The sequence below is a fragment of the Sus scrofa genome, chromosome 8 (genome assembly GCF_000003025.6).
Source record: "Sus scrofa isolate TJ Tabasco breed Duroc chromosome 8, Sscrofa11.1, whole genome shotgun sequence".
Taxonomy (NCBI): domain Eukaryota; kingdom Metazoa; phylum Chordata; class Mammalia; order Artiodactyla; family Suidae; genus Sus; species Sus scrofa.
Genome location: NC_010450.4, coordinates 31,412,073 through 31,417,478, shown reverse-complemented (window position 1 = coordinate 31,417,478; position 5,406 = coordinate 31,412,073). Strand labels below are relative to the sequence as shown.

The 5,406-nt window shown below is 46.0% G+C and overlaps 1 long non-coding RNA gene across 1 annotated transcript; it reads right to left on the bottom strand.

Moving 5' to 3' along the window:
• On the bottom strand, window positions 567–4,944 carry LOC106504627. The gene is made up of 2 exons (XR_001298257.2): window positions 4,498–4,944; window positions 567–1,025 (listed from the first exon to the last, which is right to left on the bottom strand). It is a non-coding gene; the product is annotated as an uncharacterized LOC106504627 (long non-coding RNA).

The following is a 5,406-nucleotide window of genomic DNA, read 5'->3' as shown; positions in this document are numbered from 1 at the left end:
GTGGTGTAGGTCACAGACGGCTCGGATCTGGTGTTGCTGTGGCTGTGGTGTAGGCCAGCCACAACAGCTCCGATTAGACCCCTAGCCTGGGAAGCTTCTATATGCTGCAGGTGCAGCCCTAAAAAGACAAAAGACCAGAAAAATAAATAAAAAAAAAACAAAACAAAAACCAAAGATCCAAATGGAAGAAGTGTGTTCCAGCCCCCCTTAGAGACCTGACCACCGCAAATGCAAAGTTGTCTTCCTGACCGTGAGGAGTCATCCTAGTCAAAAGGAAGTTGTTGTTCCAGTTGCTACGCCTGGGAGTGCCTGTCTTCCTCAGGGGACAGGCCAGTCTCCGCAGAGTCGCTCTCTCAAGTCAGGACCAAGGCTTTCTAAGGCTGACTTGACTGGCGTGTCGACAGGTGCCTCATTTCCTGGCTGGATCTCCTCTTTTGTCCTCTTCCTGCCACCATAGAACTCATCCACTATGTCACACAGCTAGAAAAGGAAGGTCTCTTGGCCAAGGTGATGGATCAGTGAACTGGTCCACCACTCTATGGCCCCAAGAAGGAGACAAGGCAGCATTTTTTTTTTTTTTTTTTTTTTTTTTGGCAGATCAGCCTTTACTAAGGTGCGGATGCTGGTGTTGCTTGGTTATTTATAAGGAAGTTAAGCAATGGCAGCTTCTGTTTTCCCCACTCTGGGTGAGGGAGGAGGTGTTTTTTTTTTTTTCAAGCAGCGTGTCTTAGCAACTGAGAGGAACCCTGAAAGGGCCCCTTTCTGGTCTGCGGCTAATTCGGGTGGCTTGGGATCCCCATCTCCTCGAGATTAGCGTGCTCACAGCAGATGCCCTCTTTATCAATTGGCTGCATATGTTTCCTGTCCCAGCGGTTTGACATGGGCGATAGCAGCAGCTACTACCGGATATAAACAGACTTTACAGCCATGAGGTTCCTTGTTGGTTGCTTTAGCCCTTCTGCTTCCAAAGCTCGACTGAAAATAAAGTGGATCTCCTAGCCAGCAACGCCATCTCGAACCAGTTCCTGCAGGAAGGAGTCCCGAGGGAGGATGACAAGATTAAAAGGATACCTGGATGCCATCGATTGGTTATCTACCCTTAATGACCCACGGCATTTGATGGTCACAGAGAAAAGGGAAAAGCATGTTCATTTTCTATTTAACTGCTTGATTATAGATGCCAAGACAGGGTTCTATGAAGTCATAGTGTTAGCGCAGGAAGGGATTCTAGAGTTCCAATGCAGTAGCCTTATTTTAGAGGAACTAAGGCCCTGGAATATTCGATATCTCTGTGAAGGCCGTGACATTGGCTAGCAGCAGAACCAGAACTAGGACTTCGGCGTCTTGGCTGTGGTCTAACTCACCATCCGAGGCACCAGGGCATTTTCCCGATGGCAGAAGAGAAATGCGAGCACCTGATTTTAGTCCTGGGATCCAGTCCTACTTGGGCCTGACCGTTTCTCACAACCCCAGCAATAGGCTTACGGGAGAGATGCTACTGGTCTCTAAAGCCCATTCTCCCACTCTTCAGGAATAAAACACCAAATGTTAGCAGGGCACAGGCTGCTCAGAAAAACAATGTCACATTTCCCACTACCCCTTACAATGCACTCATGGCCAAGATCTGCCCAGCAAGAGGTAAAGGAAGGTGGTGAGTGCTTTAAAGGACTAGACCATAGCCTTCTCTGGCCCTTACTTCCTGACCAGTGACTGAAACGCTGACCATATGGAGGTTCCCAGGCTAGGGGTTGAATCGGAGCTGTAGCCACCGGCCTCTGCCACAGTCACAGCAACGCAGGATCTGAGCCACGTCTTCGACCTATACCACAGCCCATGGCAACGCCGGATCTTCGACCCACTGAGCAAGGACAGGATCGAACCCGCAACCTCATGGTTCCTAGTCAGATTCATTAACCACTGCACCACGATGGGAACTCCAGAGATATTTTTAAATACGTATTTTAAACCACTGCCGTTTTGGGTTTTTAGTCTCCAGCAAAATAATGCAACTCTAACACATTAAAATGAGAGTTTGTTGTAGAATTTCCTAGAAAAAAAAAAAAAGGGATTTCATTTCTTGGATCTAGATGCCCACTTAAAGAGAAGGGTCTGTTTTACAAAGAAGGCAGGAGCCAAAGATCCCCATCACAAACAAATCTAGCCGCTGCCCTTCCTGCTCATTTGACTTCATTTTGATTGAACCAGTTCCTCTTTTAAAACAAGGGTCCCCTGGGAAAGCTAAGCTCATTGAAGGTTCACACCTGAGAATCAGAACATCCTTTGCTGATTTGTAAGGAGCCTGGAGAAGGGCAGTTGTTGTGACTAGGGTGGAGGAGGAAGTGACACTTTGGGGAGGGTAAGCCAAGGGAGGAGGTACTGATGGAGGTGGGGGAGTTCCCGAGTCAGGGAAATGAAGAGGTGAGAAAGGTGCCAGAAAGGGCTGTGTGTGGGTGCTGGGTGCTAAATCACCCTGTGTCAACGTTGACTTGTATTCAGCATATGGGGACAGCTCATAACCACGAGAGGGCAGTAGCAGGAGGTGAAAGTCCAGGGACTCCAGGTCCCAAGTGTAACCCAGCCTTCTTGTCCAGTCTGAGGCTTCAAGGTTTCTTTGTCCAAAGTCCCCCTCTTTAACCAGGAGGAGTTGAGAAGGAGTGACTTCCTAGCAGCTTCATATTGGCCTGGGGTTCCCCCCCACCATGTTTTGGCCGTCTCCATATCACATATTGAACATTTTCTCAAAATAGACTTTAAATTGAAGTGGTTTTTTTTTTTTTTTTTATTTAGCCTTGCCCTAAGTGACATGACCTGCGAAATACTGGTTTGGTAGGCTAGTTATCTATATGGGCATGTGGCATAACTATTACATTAAAAAAGAAATGTTTGTGTCACCAGAAAACCATATGCATTTCATACTTGGAGAAGCACTGTATTATTTCAGTCAGTCCCCCACAATGACCCAAACAAGAAGGTACTAATATTAGTCCATTTTATAGATGAGAAAACTAAAATTAAATAGTTTCCTTAAGAGTTCTCACCAGGGGAATTCCTCTTGTGGCGCAGCAGAAACGAATCCAACTAGGAACCATGAGGTTGCAGGTTTGATCCCTGGCCTTGCTCAGTGGATTAAGGATCTGGCACTGCCGTGAGCTGTGGTGTAGGGGGCAGACATGGCTCGGATCTGGCATTGCTGTGGCTGTGGCGTAGGCCAGCAGCTACAGCTCCAATTCGACCCCTAGCCTGTGAACCTCTATATGTAGTGGGTGCGGCCCTAAAAAGTACAAAAATACAAAAAAAAAAAAAAAAGAGTTTTCACCAGAGCTGAGATTTGATTTGAACTGTTATGAAACAAAATTCAGCTGAGTACATTTGGAATTGGCTTTATTCAACAATTCATGAATTGGGCAGCATCGCATCTAGTAGATAAAAAGGAGCTCCAAGGAGCTATACAAAATGGAAGGCTTTTATAGGCAGAATAGGGAAGGACTAAGGAAAGAAAAATTACCTCATCTTTCCTTTGAGGGATGAAAAAGGGTCTGTGTGCCCAGTTACCACATTGGTGCTGACCATGAAATTCCAAACAGTGATAAGAGGGCATTCCTGGGCAGGGGGATATTGAAACGGCAAATAGGCAACGTCTTAAGTTCCCATTTGGTTTCATGGGCTTAGCACAAGTGATTCCATTTGGAGCCTGTTGGCTTTTTTTTTTTTTTTTTTTTAACAGAACTAAATTCTGTTTGACTTAAAAGGCAGTGGTCCTTCCTTCCTCCCAGAAGAAGGAAGGCAGAGACCCCTAAAGCTAAAGAGCCTGTGGCTAAAGAAGAGCCAAGACTCCCAACCTACATGAACCTTTCCCCTCCAGCCTCACTTCCTCCATTTCTTCTTTGTCTTCAATTTTTACAATGTCTCTCTCTCACCAAAACCGAACACCCCGCAATGCATTCCTATGAATAAAGGCTGCCAACTCCAGACCGGGAATAAAATTCCCTTTGAGGAATTTTATCACTTCTAAAGTGATGACAGGCGTTCCTCCGTAGCTCAGCAGTTAACAAACCCGACTAGGATCCTTGAGGATGCAGGTTCTATCCCTGGCCCTGCTCAGTCGGTTAAGGATCCGACGTTCTCATGATTTGTGGTGTAGGTCACAGATGCGGCTCGGATCCCATGTTGCTGTGGCTGTAGTATAGGCCAGCAGCTGTTGCTCTGATTCGACCCCTAGCCTGGGAACCTCCATATGCACCGGGGGCACCCCTAAAAAGGAAAAAAAAATAAAGTGATGACAAAGAAATCCAGCTGTTGGTAGTTCTGGATGCACCAGGAGAGAGGAAGAACCAAAGCTTCTGGGGAAGCAGAGTAACGTGTATTTCACGCCAATAACACGGAGTCAGGAGGATCACTGCTAATAAAAACCTTAAATGTATCTAAAGTGACTGCTCACACCTGAGAATTACAGGGACAGGCGTGGTAGAAAGAGAAAACCCAGACTCTGCCACTTACCAGCCGAGTCACCGAGGATAAGCCGTTCATCCTTTCTGAGCTTCCACTTCCTCACCCAGCAGAGAGGATGACAATTCCCATCTCACAGGGTTATTGCAGCGTTAAACGAGCAACCTAAAGCCTAGTGGTAAAGTACCCTACCACTATTATTATTTTAAATTACTGCCAGAGTAAAGCTGGGCCTTCATGTCCTGAGCCCAATCAGTGCAAAGTACATTGTAGCATTTGGCAAATACTGCCTTTTCTCCTTGGAAACTTCACTTTAAAAAAGAAAAGAAAAGAAAGGGGAGAGGAAAAGAGCAGTTCCTAAAGCAAAAGGAAATCGTTACATTTTGAACTATCTCTGACCCCCCAATCTCACTTTAGACACTGTTTCCTCTTTCCCTAATATTCTAGCCTGACATGCAAAACCCTTTGCTTCTACCCGGGGGGGCCCCACAGGAAGAACGGACAGGACAGACAGGACATGTTTTTGCCCAAATTATTTTCACTTCCTTCCCACAAGGCCAGGGTCACAGCGATGGGGAACCATTGTCCATGGCACCGAGGGCTGCATTTCTGTTTTTCATCCAGTGCAAGGCAGGCGGGAGACGTAAGACAGAGAGCTTTGGGGAGGCAACGTATTTTCCAGCTCCCAACTGCAGACCGTCTTGGACTTATGATGGTTCAAGTTATGATTTTTCGACTTTGCAGTGTTGCAAAAGTGATACTCATCCAGTAGAAACTGTAATTTCAAATTTTGAATTTTGATCTTTTCCAGGCTCATGATATGTGGTCCACTCGTCTCTCATGATGCTGGTAATTGCTCTGTACCTAGTACAGCCATTCTGCTTTTCACTTTCAGTGCAGTATTCAATTACATGAGATATTCAGCACTTTTATTATAAAGTAGGCTTTGTGTTAGATGAT